This window comes from Pholcus phalangioides, unplaced genomic scaffold (genome assembly GCF_987345545.1).
Source record: "Pholcus phalangioides strain wild (caught in Gottingen) unplaced genomic scaffold, Ppha-v1.0 ptg000007l_1, whole genome shotgun sequence".
Lineage (NCBI taxonomy): Eukaryota > Metazoa > Arthropoda > Arachnida > Araneae > Pholcidae > Pholcus > Pholcus phalangioides.
In genome coordinates, this window is record NW_028301600.1 from 61,381,826 (window position 1) to 61,398,450 (window position 16,625).

Sequence of the window (16,625 nt, forward strand, 5' to 3'; positions counted from 1 at the left end):
CTGGGAAACGCTCTGCCATTGGTCAAGTTCCACGCGCTGAGCTGCCACGTCATCGATCCCCTGTAATAGTCGTTTTCAAACAACCAATAGGAACCTAGTGACTCTTTAGCTCAAGGCTTTTACAAAACTAGTGAGGAGAAGAAAAAAACAACGAACACGAAGAAAAAAAAAAAAAAAAAAAAACGAAAAATATTATACCTCTCTTTTCTCTCATCTTAACCTGCTCAAAAAACTTGAGAGTTCATGCCTTGACATTTTTAACAGTTTCTTGACTGCTTCTGACCAATGCCGACTTGATCGTCTCAACTTGTCAAGCTTCGATAAAGAAGGACGCCGCCTCTAGCACGAGACACAGGTGAACCCTTGAACTTTTCTCTTCTCTAATGACCAATCTCGAAAAGTTTAAGAAAAGTTTGCGAAGTGCACTGAAACTTTTAGAGACTGGGGAAAATCTTTAATAATTAAGTCGTCTATTTAATTAAGGCCCTACAGAGAACTTTCCGTCTGTTACGAAATATCTCGATCTGTTTTTACATTTTTTAGGGGGGTTTTTTATATCGACGATGGATACGTTTTGTTAACTAAATGGAAAAATTTTTGATGTGTGGAAGTTCTCTACAGAAAGAGATGTTCTTTTTCTTTTTAGATAACCCTCTATGGCGCACTCCCATGAAAACTTATTAATTTTTTTTTTTGCAAAAAAAAATGTGAATTCGTGCTCTTAGCATATTTTTAATTAAAACAATACATTAACACAGCAATTTAATAATTTATAGTGGATTTTTAATAATTAGTTACAATTGTCAATCAGAAGTGAAATATAGTTTCCCTTTAGTTTTATTGTTATGTTTGATCTATAAATTGATAAAATTTTGCTTAGCAAAGTTGAATTATTTTTGCCTTGGATTTTATTTCCGATTCCCTCAATTTGTTCTGATTTTATAAATCTCTGAACACGTAAAATTTCAGCAATTCTATAAAGATGACACTTAAAAGGAATCAACTCTTTCTAAAAACAGAAATATTGTACTTATATAGAATCGTATTTTTTACTGAAATTTAACAAAAAGATGCGATTTTTAAAAAACCCAAAATAATGAGGAAAGAAATCCTCAAAAAAATGTATAATTGTTTTTTTGACCATGGCATTCAGCATGTATATTCAAATATGCATGGGATCATAGAGGGTTAATTCTACGTTTATGCTGATTTACTGATATGCGTATTGCTTAAGGATAGTAAAGTCATAACATCACTGACATCTAAAAAAGTTACATCAAATATTGCTTTCAAAATTAATTAATTACTTTACCAATGCAAAATTTTAAGACTCGTTGAAATGACTAGCTAAAAAAAGTTAGTTTAAAATAAAACGTAACACACACACAGAACAGACTTTTTCATGCGTGAACTTCTGGGTCGCCATAAATTTAATTCCACTAAGTTCTCGTTACATTTTGTCGTGGTAAAATGGAGTTTATTCATTTTGTGCAAATATCAGCGTAGTAAGTATGTAACAGTTTTACACTGGCAACAAAAAGCCATGTTGATTAAACAAGATGATTTTTAAGTGAGAATTTGTGCTTTATTTGCGGTTTGCAAATAACCGAAAATATATATTTTTTCTCCCTCCACCTTCTTTTTTTTCCTTTAGGCAAGTCAAATAATCTAATTTCTTTTTTTCTTTTGCCAGACCATTATTGTTCTTCACTGTGAATACGTTTATTGCGAGAGAATGTTATGTTTATTTATTTAGTTATTTTGGCAAAATTATGTTCTTTGTTACTTTTGGCGACCATAAAAAATCACCTTCAACCATTGCAAAATAACATCCCAACATAATTTTGGCTGCATCGGTAAATGAGTTATTCGATTATCGGAAATAAAATTTGATAATTTTGTTTAGGTAATAATCAATGACCCTGTTCGCGGATCAGTCAACCGAAATAGTGAAACTCTAAGTATTTGCAATGGGCGGCACAAATGCTACAAAGAAAAATGCAGATATTCGGATCATCCGTCATTGTTCAAAGATTATGCAGTCTAATTGCTGGTAAAAGTAGTAAATACTAGTTTATTCATTATTAGTTGCATTGATTAATTTTTTTTGCAGAATGAAAATATTGCAAAATTTTAATGAAAATGCATTTAAATCTCAAATACATTAAAAATACTTTTAAAATTCTCATCGCGAATTCAATATTGAATACAGAAGAGTAAAAACAAGAATCAGAAAGTGTTCGTTGCAAACTTATGTGGCATTTCATACATTAGGGCATAAATGAATGGAATCGACTTTATTGGATTAAAAATGCTGCGTGTATAAATTTCATATACCATCTTTCACGATCGATATATTTATAAAAATGCTAACAGTAAAACATGATATATTCAAATTCTTGACATCAGTAAATAAAGTTAGAATGTTCGTGAATTCGGTATTTGATAAATATCAAACATACGTAACATGATAAATTTCATTAGAAATTTTTTTTAAATATATAAATGTATATAACGTGATCATCACGTATTTTCCCAAGAGATCATTACGATTTGTCCAGGGAATTTGTTAGTGTTAGTAGACATCCATGCCTGAACCGGGATTCGAACCCAGACCTGCAGAGGCTAGCTCCCTGACCACTGGTATTGTTCACAAGCTTTTAAAAATTTAAATATGAGGAGCTGACAGCGTTTTTTGTTTTGGTACCTATAATGTTTTTAACTGATTTTGCCTATATTCGGTGTGTTGGTTGCAAATATTAAAACAGTTTTTCTCTATCAGCTCTAGTTTTTTTATATTCAGCGCATCTAAATTATGAAATATTTTAACATTGAGTAGTAAAGTTTCTTATGTGGATTCGTTTTTTTTCTCCCTTATTCTCTATAGTGCTGCTCAGCTGATTGTATGAAGCCGTATTTATTGACATAACCGAGTGTTTACATCTAACGTAACTACATTTTATAGTTGGGAGAGTGTCGATACATGACATTCAATGTGTTCGTTTTTGCTTTTATGTTTTATTTTATTTTCTATTCTGATCTTGTTGTTCCGTGTGTCCAAGTTAAATGTGTGTCGTCCGGCTTTGATAGAGCATGGTCGTGGAAGGGCCGGAACTGGGATGGGGGGCAACTGCCTCGGGTAGCAAAATTTAGGTAGGAACAAAGAACACCGTTACAAAATTGTTGAATTTTAAAGTGGTTGGGGTGGCAACATCATATTTTTCCCCGGACCGCAAAATAACTCAATAATCCTAGTTACGGCCTTGGGTCGTGGGACAATCCGGATGTAAATGACGTTTTAAGTGTTTTTTTTTAAATTTGTTCCAGGATTCCATTTCACAAATCGCAAACAACTACATAACTTATAAAAGTTCTTTGTTCTGACGAAAAGAATGCCATCCAGTCGAAGAAGGCGTAATAATCATCCTGTGATGTATTTTGCTACATACTTGGTGAGTACACCCTAAAAGAGAACGGAAAAGTCATTTCTGATTTTGTTAAAAGAGCTTACCTTGGGTACTTTGGCATGAGGCTTGGTGACCAAGACAAAGTTTGGACGGGCGCGGTAGCCCAGGATAAGATACTCGCCTAAAGAACCAAAGGATGTTTAGAGGTGTCGCGAGTTCGATACCCGGTTCGTCCTTGTCAGAAAACTTTCCTGGCACAGCGGTACAACAGAAACGGTGACATGACCGCAGAAACAATTGCTACCGCAGGGAGTCCCCAATCGAGGGGTTAGCGCACCAATCTCTCGATGAGGATAAAAAAAAGCCTGCCGTTCGGAATCGGAAATAAATTGTAGGTCCTGGTGGTCTAATTAGCCCTCGTGTGCAGAAAATGACCGTGGTGCGACAAAAATGACCAATGATGAGACTCCACACACATAGTGTGTAAAACTTGTACAGAACATCTACGACAGTGGACTAATGGAAAGAGAAGGGATCTAAAGGGGTCAATGCTCATTTGCACATTCGACCAAAATGAAATAAGAGATATATACTATCGGCTTTGAGTTCCACTAACATCAATGAGTAATTTGTGCGGACTTGAAAGTGGTCAACTTTATCTTGGTCAGCAAGGGGGCTACACAAAATATCATAGCTTCTGGTGCCTATGGGATAGCAGAGCCAAACAGTGTCACTAGATAAGAAAAGAGTGGCCTACGTTAAAGAATGGTTGTACGAGAAAGAAATGTTGTTCGTGAACCCTTAGCCAGACCAGACAGAATCATTTTGCCTCTGCTGTATATAAAGCTAGGGTTAATGAAACAGTTCACGAAAGCTTTTGATCAGGATAGGCCTTGCTTTGCATGCATAGGACAAAAAATACATGGAATAAGTACAGAAAAACTTAAAACTGGAATTTTTGATAGTCCTCGAATCAGACATCTCATAAATGATCCTTATTTCGTAGATTTCGTGAAAGACAGCGTGGATCTCATTCGTCTTTGAGTCAAGAAAGTCGTCGTTGTTGTCAAAATATTTCTTGGCAACTACAAGGCTGAAAACTGTCGAACTAGTTAATAGCATGCTTAACAACTTTAGAGACCTTGATTGTAATACGAGCATAAACGTTCATTACTTGCACATCCACTTAGACCGTTTCCCCAAAAATCTAGGCGATAATTGAGGAACAAGGTGAACGATTTCACCAGCGCATAAAGGAAATAGAAGACCGATACCAGGGCAGATAGGGCACTCATATTATGGCAGATATACTGTTGGAATCTACGAAGAAACCATGTGAACAAAGTTCACTCCAGAATTAAAGAAAAAAAAGATTTGAAACACTTTTTCACACACAGAAGTGAAAAATAATTTTTCCTTTTATTTTTATGATTCTTTTTCATTTCTGATTAAGCTATTTAAATTCACAGGATGGTTGCTGCGCGTTTTTCAGTCAATTGAAATGATAGGAAATTAATTAAGCACATTTGTTTTTCAATTGAACGCCTATACCATAAGCCTAATTTAATGTGTTAAACGTGAAAAACGCTATTTTCATATCTCACAAACAAGAGCTGATGGGCAAAAACTAATGTCGTATTGTTTTCAGCGCATGAAATACACATAAAGTCAGTTGAAAAAATCCCGACACCAAAATCAGTGCTGCTATCAGTTAAAATAAAATAAATATTTATACATCAAAGCCATTCATTTCTTCTACCAATATAACACACACCGTACTTCTTTATTTATTCAGCTACAATTTCAGCTTTAATAAATTTGCAATCGGCACAAAATTTGCTAAACTTTCGTCAATGAAAGTTCCTAGTATTTATGGTAAACAACGAAGTACAATGACCGAAAATAGCACAGTCGCGTTAAACGGTGTCAACAGAGTCATAGGGTAACTTTCGAACAGACTATTAAGTAACGCGATCTTCGACTACAGTGTATGTAAGCGCTTATTCGCCTGTCGATTAATGTTTCTATGGAAGCGTGTAATTCCTCTAAACATGCCGTAACTCGAGATTTTCGACAACCACACTGCTCTGAAGCCCATGTCAATTCATTCCACAATTTGATCCAGCGAGTATCTCCGAACATTATTTCATCAAATCTGCTAAGTAGCAGATTTTGGAACGCAGACACACACACACACACAAACATACGTATTCCATCTCTATCATAGATACTCATTACTCGGAAATTCCGCTGAAATTGCTCGTTTGACATACGATTACGATGATTTCCATCGCTCGCAATGAATCATTTTTGAGATCTTCGTTAAAACGGTTTTTCGCATGTATTCGAATGAAACATTTTCCGCCAGATTAATGACTAACAAAGTCTTGACAGGCGGAATTTCGATTCCTAGTGCAATTAAATAAAAATAGGAAAACAGTTGCCGTTCTAGTGAATTGATGCATTTTCTTATAAACCTTGAGATATTTCTGTAAATCAATAGAATCTAGACATTGGTCGGGAATTTCATTAGCATAAGAGTAGCAAGAGCACAGAAGAAAACTTCTCTGTTAATTATTTTAAATGGATACTTTCTGTGTCTGAGAAAGAACAAAGTACAGACTATCGTGAAAGTTCAAATGAAGAACCATTTTTCTTCCTTTGTTATCGTCTCCATGGTTTTGGGATGCAAAGAAATATAAGTCACCAGTAACATGTAACTATATTGAATTAGTTTGATTGATTTTTGTTTAACTCACTTGACTTAAACACTTAGATGGAAGTGCGACTTTTTGTGTTACTAGTCTAGAAGGCAGTTTAAGAGTAACGTTTGGCCAAAAACTGCGAATTTCATCATCAGTATATGTGTGTGCGGCTGACATTTTGACAAATAACTAATTACTGCCTATGGTTTTCTATAAAGCTTGTAGGTTTCGTTAATTGATTTTATTTTTCTTGTCTCTTGGTGGTTGGAATGTAAGCAAATCAAAAACTCTGAAATGTTTTCATAATAGATTAAGCCATTGATAGAACCTACTACACTTTTACATTAAACAACTGATTTAAATGCATTTTTTGGATCACAGTCCAACAGTGAAAACCGAGGATAGAAACTCTATCGCGAAGATATAGATTTTCTTGTTTTGTTCTTAACACACTTTAATTCACAAGCATTGAAATAAACCGAGGAGAAAATTGTTTCGGGGGTTATATTAAGCAAACGGAGGTACCCTGAATGCTATTTCATGACAAAAAAAATTATTGTCAATATTTAAAAAAAATATGGAATGTTTCCCTTTTTAGGGAACACACTGTATGTATAATATTTACAAACATTTGAATAGTTTAAAATGTCATTTGTTGTTTGTCAACTTACTTTCCTATCATTGTTGAAGAATGCACCTCCACACGGTATCTGCCTGCGAATTGCAAGGGTCAAAATCGTTTTTGCTTGGCTCGTCAAGATATAGGAGGCATGTGTACCTTTGAGCAATTCTGCTGGTAATTATATAATTTTTATGAGCTGCTCATAAATAAAAAGTAAATTTTTAGGAGTTGCTTGGAAACATTCATGCGAAAACGAGCTCAAAATATAAAATTCCTTTACTTGAAAAATACAAGAAAACCATGTTGCTTTTGAGGGCAACACGGGCCAATAACGGGTTAAATGTCTGTGATTTTGAAACATGCTTCAATTCAGCAATAGTATGTGCAGAAATGTAAAGAGTTACGAATAATCACATAAAATAGTTTTTACTGATTTTTAAAAACACAAGCTTCAAACAGGAAAAATTCCTATGATGCTTATTTTATGTAATTTTTTAAATATAACTGTTGATTATGGCAAGACTGTTCTTATAACACCACCAAAAACTGGACAGATGTACTAAAAAAATAGGCGAATTCTTATGTTAACGAAGGAATTACGCATAAAGAAATTGTCTATGCCGTTTGTCTCAACTCTATATCGATTAGCATTAACATCAATAATTGCGTATTATCGTTTTCATCGAAAATGTAAATGACACGATATAGTAAATTAAAACCAAACGTTACATAAAAAAAAACAAACTCGACTCGTAACAGCATTCTGACAGATTAGGAAAATCTTTTCAAAAGGCGTCCGTCAATGTCAAAAAGAAGGAACCACGAATTGCATCAAATGATCCGGCGATTGAACGGACTTCATGAAAATCAAGCTAACATTTATCTGTAGAGAGAAGTGCATTAAAAGAGTTCTGCAGCACGTACTTTATGGATTCAGTCATGACCGACATTTATGTCATTAGGAAAAGGAAATGCAGAATAACAAAAAAAAAAAAAGGTATATTATTATTATTTTATTATATATATATATATATATATATATATAATTTTTTTTACGAACAAACCTTCCCTCAAGTTTGGTCGTATCGACTGCTTGATACCTTGATAAGCCGGAGTGACCGGCTGATGGATCGAAGTATCGATCTCGCCAGGAGCGGCACCCAACGTACGATGGCAGGAACAATCTCTTCCAAAAGACCCAGCCTCAAATTTAAGAACAGCGGCAAACTGAACAGTCTTTGTAAAACTTCAAATCTTGCATTTCACACAACTTCAGTTCCATGTTTGTTCCTATTCATTGCAACTACCACCTCATCGCAAAATATTTAATTTATCAAAAATTATCTAAAAATTAGAATAAATGTTAAAAATTGTTTTTGACATTAAAAAAAAATTTAAAAAGAAATTTTGTTCTATATAAATTTTGCTGCATCTTCAATATAACAGGAAACTAGGAGTGCCTACAACACACCAGGTAAGGGGAATAACACTACATACATATTCTTAGTAACTTAATTTTGTTTATAGGAAAAATTATGGATTTGGGAAATATTTTGTAAATGTTGGAGAATTTCTTCATAAAAGCAAAACCGGAACAAAATTACAAATATTATTTGTGCAGTTTTACACTTTATTTTGTTTTGTGCCATAATAACTATTTTTCACACATGACTAAAGCATTGTCATATTTCTGCACGACATTACAGAAATGAAATTGATTAATATTTGATGGAAACTTTCACAAATATTGATGTTCGATTGCTAATGAAATATTGTCACGGTCGTAATTTTTCAAGTAAACGATAAAAACGGAAATGACAAAACGACATGTTTGTAGTAATATTATACTATATATTTGAATATCGATGTATTCATGGTTTCATGTTATAATAATTAGCATCTTAAATTATCATAGTAATTTTGAAATTCACATTTACATACACAAATGAGTATAATGGTATTCGAAAACCTTATTGGTCGGTTTTAGTGAAATAAATTACTTAATTTTTTTTTTTTTGATATACATTTACTTTGATTGCAATACAGAAAAAAAAAATGTCGATACTAAAAGCTAGAGAAAGCAACTGCACTCATAATCACGAACATGCATATAAATTCATTTGCATATTAAATTGTCATTGTTATAATCATTAAACTACATTTTTTACAAAGGGGGAAAAGGGGGGCTCTCCTTTCAGCAAACAGAAACAACGCGAGGGTAATTGTTTTCTTATCATCGATTTGTTTAGTTTTGCGGGGCGCATGAATCGTGAAGCGCCTCCAAACAACGTATTTTTCCCGCTTCTTGTCTGAGCTCGATCCAGTAGCACAGAAGTAGCCTAGCCTGCTTTGCAACCGTTTGCCACTAGATAACGGGAAACTGGAGAAATTCTAACGAAAGACTCCAAAGGTTTTTGTCGCTACTGGAACGCAAAAATAAATTACGAAAAAAAATTATAAAGAGAGAGAAAAGTACATACTGAGTGGTTGATCAATAAAAATATGACAACGCTTGTCGGCGCTGCTGCCACTTTAGAAGTGTTTCACAACAAATTTAGTCGAAAGAACACGATCTAAAAAGACTTACATCGATGTTACAGCCACTACTTAACTCCACATCATTCACAACCATGTATATACATCCAAGAGAAGCTTACAAAAATGTTCATATGATAGAAAACAAACGTCAAAAGTAAGTTTCTTCGTTTCATATTCCTATTTTGATTCCCTATTCAAATAAAACTCAATATATATATTTTTCAAGTATCGAAAATTGTATTATTATAATCGTTTAAAAAAAAAATTCAGATTCAATAAAATCTAATGAAAACTAGAGCCTTTTTAAAATTTCAGGAAATGCGAAAGCGTGCGTGTAAGGCTTTTGATACTCAACGATTAGAATCATTTAAAGATACCGGGTTTTTAAGAGAAATTTATTTTATATAATTTACTTAATCATATGTTATAGTGTTCTTTGTTTCAGCTTTCTACCGATTATAATTGATATTTTAATGCGGTCTTATTCGAGACTAAGTCTTTCATTCATTCTGATATTCATGCAACTGAATTATGGAACTATTTCTGATTTGTTACCAGAAGCCTAACTCCTAATTGTTTAGATTTTACTAATGCTTGCAAGGCAATTTACATTAATTGGGGTATTAATATGATAAGCTCCGTCTTTCGCAAACAATTGACATAATTAGTCTTAAATATGCCTGTAAAAATTTTCAGTTTTATCCTATATTTAGCTATAATAATTAAAAAAAGAGAGACCAAGAATATTAGCATGAAATTTTAACATATTTTGCTCAAATAACGCATATGAAAACTAACAGATAAGGATAAAAGATTTTAAAAAGTATTTCTTAATGGTAGATAATATGGTATTAGCTAATATTATATATTCTTAATGGTAGCTAGCTTCACCACCTTGATTGTTGCATTTAGCACTCTTTAAAAACAGAGAGGAAATTCTTGTCTGGTTGAGATACTTAAAGCCTATTTTTACGAAATTCAACCTATAGCTATCCTATTTTTACCCTATTTAAAAAATGCGATAACATGTTGGGGTAAATCGAGAAACTATCCATACTTAGAAGACGACCGTAAATATTTTTATGGGCATTGTATAATATTTTATTATTGTATATATATAGTTTTTAGTTTTTATTATTTCATTTTTAATTGGGGGGTTGCTGTATTTTAGAAATATGACAAATATTTGTTATGGGCATCTTTTTCTCAGCCACCTCGTTGAGTATTCTACCTGTTGTGGCCTTGCATTTGTACTTTGTTTTCCTCCAAAAAATTTTAAATTTTGGTTTTAAGCCTATAAGTTGAAGATATCGTCTTCCACCGATCAATATTTCTTACTGATACATCAATCAGTATTTGTATGCACTACATGTTCACTAAAGTATTCTACGTTCTCAGAACGCATTCCTACAAATATGTGTACCTATTATCCATTAGGCAATAAAGCAAATTGAATAACAAAGAAGTTAACATTTTAAGTAATTTTCTTTCGCGCAAGTCGGGATCTTAGTTCCGATATCTTTATCTGCTACGATCATGGAATACCAGCTACGGGCAATTGATATTTCTTCTTCGAAACGCCCTAACATTAACATTCTTTGAGTGATTAATCGTATCTTGTAATAAACTACTCCTTTTATCTTATATATTTTTTTTACGTCAACGTGGAAAAAAGTCCGAACTATTTTCTAATGAAATGTGGAAACGATTTACTTTAAATGAAACGCATTCTTTTTGCAGCAAAGACTGATTATAAAATCAAAATGTGTTATTCTTTTCCCATTAATGCATCAAAAAATTATAATTATCTCAGAAAAATGTTTTGAATCCAAGTTTTCCTCTCATATCTTACAACATTAAATCTTTGAACAGATTCTTCAAAATTTTCTAATTACTCACGATTTAAAATCGAAGCAAAAATAACCTTTAATTTATCAAATTAAGACGGGTTTTAAAAGGTTAATTTGGAGTGTAATTTATCGTTTTATTTTGTTAAAAAACAATGATCTATCATTGCATTTTTTAATGGTGAATAAGGGATTATTTAATAAATTTTTTTTTGAAAGTTAATATCGGGCGCGGTAGCCCAGGTCGAAGATACTCGCCTAAAGTACCAAAGGATGTTTAGAGGTTTCATGAATTCGATACCCGGTTCGTCCTTCACAGAAACTTTTCCTGATACAGGGGTACAACAAAAAAAACGGCGATTTGACCGCAGCAAAAAATTGCTACCGCAGGGAGTCCCACATCGAGGGGTTAGCACACCAACCTCTCGATGAGTATAAAAAACAATCCTGCCGTTCGGAATGGGCAATAAATTGTAGGGCCCGGTCTAATTAGCCCTCGTGTGCAGAAAATGACCGTGGTGCGACAAAAATGATCAAATGAAAGTTGATATCTTGATAGTAATAAATACGAATTATGAATACCTCAAATTTAAGGCATCCAAAAGGGTTCCTTTCGACCATCAAAATAACTCGCGAATGGAGAGAGCTAAAGTTATATAACTTAGGTGACTATGCAGTAAATTTACGACACCCGATCAGATGCAACAAACAACAACGCGTAAAACAAGTAATTAAAGGGCGATATAAAAATTTACATTTTTATACGGCCCTGAATGTGAAAATGTTCATTAATAAAATTTGTGCTTTTCTTTTGTTATAGCATAAAGACATTTACCCCGTGTCATTTGAATGAAAGTTTACCGAAATATTGATTTTCACTATTTTTACACCATCTCCATACTCCTTAAGATTACGTTATTCTAGTGTTTGAAAAGTATTAAAAATTGATAATTTCCGCGAATTTGGAGGAAAAGTCAAATTGTAACAAGGTTGATAGAAACAGACGCAAATTTCATTAATTAACATTTTTTCAAATACGGTTCCCATTTTTTTGCATCTCATCGGATTTAGTCACTTTACCATATCGTTATCTAAGTTGCATAGCTGTAGCTTTCTCCGCAGTCAAGTTATTTCAGGAAAAAAAAGGATTTTCCTTTGAGGGCGCCCTGTAGATATATTATAGGAGATCGAATAAATTGCTGTTATTGTAACAATGTATTCAACTGTTCAAAATTTTCAACCCTCTATTTGGCCATGTCGCAAAAAAAGCAACACGAGTTTCTTATACTCTTCAAATAAAGGCATTGTGCATTTTGAGTTCGTTTCGGCGTTGATGCTTCTAAGCAACTCGTAAACATTTTTATATATGAGCTGTTCGTGAAGCTTCTATAATTACTAGCAGAATGGGTCAAAGGTACACATGTCTCCTACTTCTTGACAAGCCAAGCAAAAACGATTTTTGACCTTGTATGTTGGAGGGAAATACCATGTGCGGAGGAGAAATATTGCCGTGCATTTTTCAACAATGATAGAAAAGTAAGTTGGTAAACAATAAATGACATTTTTATACTATTCATATCTATGTAAAGCGCATGAATACGGTGTGTTTCAAAAATGCAATATCCCATATTCTTTTAAATATTGAAAATAAATTTTTTGTCATATAGTAACATTCAGGGTACCTCATTTGCTCAATATAACATCTCAAAACTTTTCTCCTCTGGGTATCAATGCTTGCCAATTAAGGATTAACCAAGGGCTGACTAAAGAATATATAAGCCATAAATTATTATTTCAACGTTCAATCATAGATTAGTCAAATTTTTATCCATATTTTAACATAGAAAATACATAACATTCGCAACGAGAAAGTTTAAACAATAGAATAAAACGAATATTCAAATTGAAACGTAATTCAGAAATACATTTGCGTGTTGAAAGACCAAAATACTATTCCATTATATATAACTGGTGATAAAATTAGCAAGGTAATGCTTAGTATGGCCGTATATTTCAGAGTAAGAGAAATTAAAAAATGTACATATATATTTTCCGGATAATTCAGAGTTCAACCCTTTTCTTTATTATTATTATTAATATTCCGCAAGTTTCCTAATTTAAAACAATTAGCATTGCGGTTGAAATGATTAGGAGAGAGAGAAAGGGAGAGGTAAAGATCATTTGTGAATTGAGGGAAACGATCGAAAAAGTGTTAGAAATTTGTTCGGAAATGCGATGCCATTCTTATCAAGCTTTAAGGCCATCGTTTTTGATTCGCGGTTGCCCAGGCGTTTATTGGAATCGACTATGCATCAGTTACATTATGAGGCCACTGATATCTCTTGCTGGCGTAATGGTTATTCCACTGTGTGAGAAAAGATAATGACGAAACATTAAATGCTGCCGAAAAAGATTTATGATGAGATAAACTGGCCGGGTAGCAGTTGGCCACGTATTATGTCCTGTGTCTGCGTACTGTCATTCCGCTCTTCCTCTTCCATAATAAATAATCATTCTACAGAATAAATAGCCCCGACTAAAAAAGGTGTCGAAATAATAAAGTAGGAAACTGGTTTTCATGGTAACAAGCTCTCGGGGTGTTTTGGCTGCTTTCCAAAAGAAAAAAAAAGGATAAAAGATAAAAATCAAGAGAGAAGGAAAAAAAATGGAAGACATTACCGAGAATTCCGTGAAAGTTTGCTTATGCTGCAAGACTTTAAGCTGCTGTCTTCTCTCTCCTATTGTATGCAAGTGCCGTCTTACGATATTCATTCATTGTTACTGATACTGAATATCAGTACATTGTAAACATTTTCGATATTCTATTTTGAATGAAAGACAAAAAATATAAATGAAAACTGCGTGAAACAGTTCAAAAATAGAGACATACAGATAAGAATAGGCGGATATATACTGCCAATACAGAGATGACACAGTAGAATAAACTTCTATCCCCGGGCCTATCTCTGTTTTCGCTCACTTGATGAAAAAAATTCATCTAGAATTCAATGTAGGTCAAGGAAAAACATTTAATGACAACGCAGCAATGTTCAACTGTTAGGAGCTATTATCATTATTTGATTATTCGATGAAAACATTTTAGACGAGTCAGTTACTCTGATTTGGATGCGCCTCAAGATTATTCCATTCATGCTCTTTTTTGCCTCCAAGCTAACATTCATAGTGTTCTCGTTAATTAATATACTGTATATTATTACACATTAATTCTGTATAATGTAAAGTTGAATTTCTTATGCATTATTTGTCTGAAAATACCGAATAATTAATTTGAAATCGTTCGCTATTGAACAAAAAATGTGGATACGTTCTCATTTCATTTGATGACTTTGCTTAAGTACATCGAAAATGAAATATAATATTTTGACAATTATACCTGTTATGCTGATCGCATCTATTTATTTATATAATTTTTTTGTACCGAGCACTTGATAGAAAAGAATGCCTGGTTAGTGTAGATCATGTTGTAATATTGTTTTACATTGCAAATAAATTAAGCAATCGTGGGAGATTAATCAATAGTGGATGCGAAGTTATTTCAATCAACTATTGGCTAAAGAAAGAAACTAAATATAACCTTTTCAAATGTGAGCTGAAATTGGTTACCAAAACTTGATAATAATTGATAAATTAGTTAAATAATTAATTTGGGTCGATATTTTTACTAGTGCCAGACTACCCTTCTCTCCCCTAGCGGTGGCTCTGTTCTTCTCTGCCTCAGAACAGTTGTTCGTTATCCCAAACATTATTCAATGAACTCTCCTCGTCCGAAAACTTATAGATATTCAGTATCCTCGTTATGTGGTGCTGTAGACGATACGAAGTTCAACTCAGATGATACCGTAAACGTAGGCTACTTTGGCCCTGGGATTCTTCTTTTGCCCGAAACGATGAAATAATAAAACGTGTTCTAATTACCGTAGAAAAAACATTTCGGAACTATTTTTCGTAATTTTTCGCCAAGTAGCGGTACTAAGCAAGGCAACTAACTGCATTGGGTAGTTGATGAATGGCCAACTAGGCATCAACAGTGGTGGTTTTGTGTGCTGTGATTGCACGTGGTTTTTTTTATCTCTCAAACTTTCAACTATAGGTGTTGTAATCCAGCTTTGTTAAGTTAGGTAGGTTCCCAATTAGAAGCACAATCGAATGATTTTAACTGTAATAAAATTTTGTTTAGTTCTTCATCTATTCGGAAAGAAATTGAAAATTGATGTTTCAAACTTCAAAATATGCCCTACTTTGTCCTATCAAAATGTTGGGCCAAAGTAGGTCACATTTTTGGAACCCTTGGCGTTTGTGTTTGGAACCCATTTCTGTGTGAGTACACTTAAAAACATAATTATGCATTGAATAATTATGTTTGTTTTTTAAATGTCTATCCTATTTCAAATGTATGTTTCCAGAATGGAAAGATACCGTATAAATACAAGCGTTAGCCTGGAAGTAAAAGGTATGCATACTACAGCAATGACCGACCACTTTCAAGACTGTGTAGATGCAATTAGATTTATTGAAATAAACCGATGGCAAGCTGCAGATAGCTTTAAAATACCCCAAAGCACCATTTAAAACAAACTTAAAAATGCATTTTCTAGCACATCAGATTAACCTTATAAAGGTTTTTAGAGCCGAGGAAGAACTGGCATTCGCTAGTCACGTTGACAAAATGTGTGATTATTGGTCTACAATAATCAAGTTTAAAAAGCCTGTTAAAAGAGGTTTGTTTTGGTCAGTTTGTGAGACAAGATTGTGAAGTAAAAATAAAAACAAAACATGTGAATATTGTTATTTTTATGATCCATACAGGTTGAAATATAAGTTTTCTTTCAAAACTGAATTTTTATTACTGGTCCAGGTTTAAGCAATACCATAGCTTTTCATTTAATGCTTTAAGACAGGAAAAACGTAAAATGAGCCAAAAAGTTACACACGTACAAGGGTGACATGGCTCAAAGTGTTATTTTAATTAGCTTAAGTTAAAATTTTTTTTTATTATTTAGTGCATTACGTAATATCTATCGATATAAAAATAGTTATCAGAATTTAAAAGTAACAATAATATTGGATTTATTGGGAAGTGATTCCATAATGGATTAAAAGAAATAGCTATCTAGTATAATAAAGTGAGATCGTCATAATAAAATACAACTTTTTGATGCCCATTGAGCGCTCTGTTTCAAATTATTAAGCACTCTTCAAATAATTATTAGAGACTTTTAAAACTTTTCTGAGTAAATGTAAGTAAATTGAAAAACTTATATAAATCTTATAAATGCCATAGCAAATCTTAATGGTGACAATCGAGTGGCACTGACTGTAGATTATCATGGCGGCCGTACCCCTGAAGGCAAAGTAAACCCGATATTCCATATTACCCAGCGATGTCATCTATAAAATACCAGCCTTACTTTATAACTAAAGAAAATTTTGTAGATCTCTTTCGTTTCGTCATCATTTTTAGCAAGACAGCGAAACAAATTATATT

The 16,625-nt window shown here is 33.2% G+C and overlaps 1 protein-coding gene across 3 annotated transcripts in view; it reads left to right on the plus strand.

Moving 5' to 3' along the window:
- Window positions 1-268: 268 nt before the first annotated feature.
- Window positions 269-16,625, plus strand: part of LOC149085588 (alpha-1A adrenergic receptor-like) — a 115,886-nt gene continuing 99,529 nt past the window's right edge. Inside the window, exon 1 of one of the 3 annotated variants that reach the window (XM_089233719.1) lies at window positions 269-355. The gene's annotated coding sequence lies outside the window, so the exon portion shown is untranslated. Of the gene's footprint in view, window positions 356-7,982; window positions 8,209-9,085; window positions 9,427-16,625 lie in introns of those variants that run through there. The other 2 variants (XM_089233717.1, XM_089233718.1) reach the window with 2 other exon arrangements.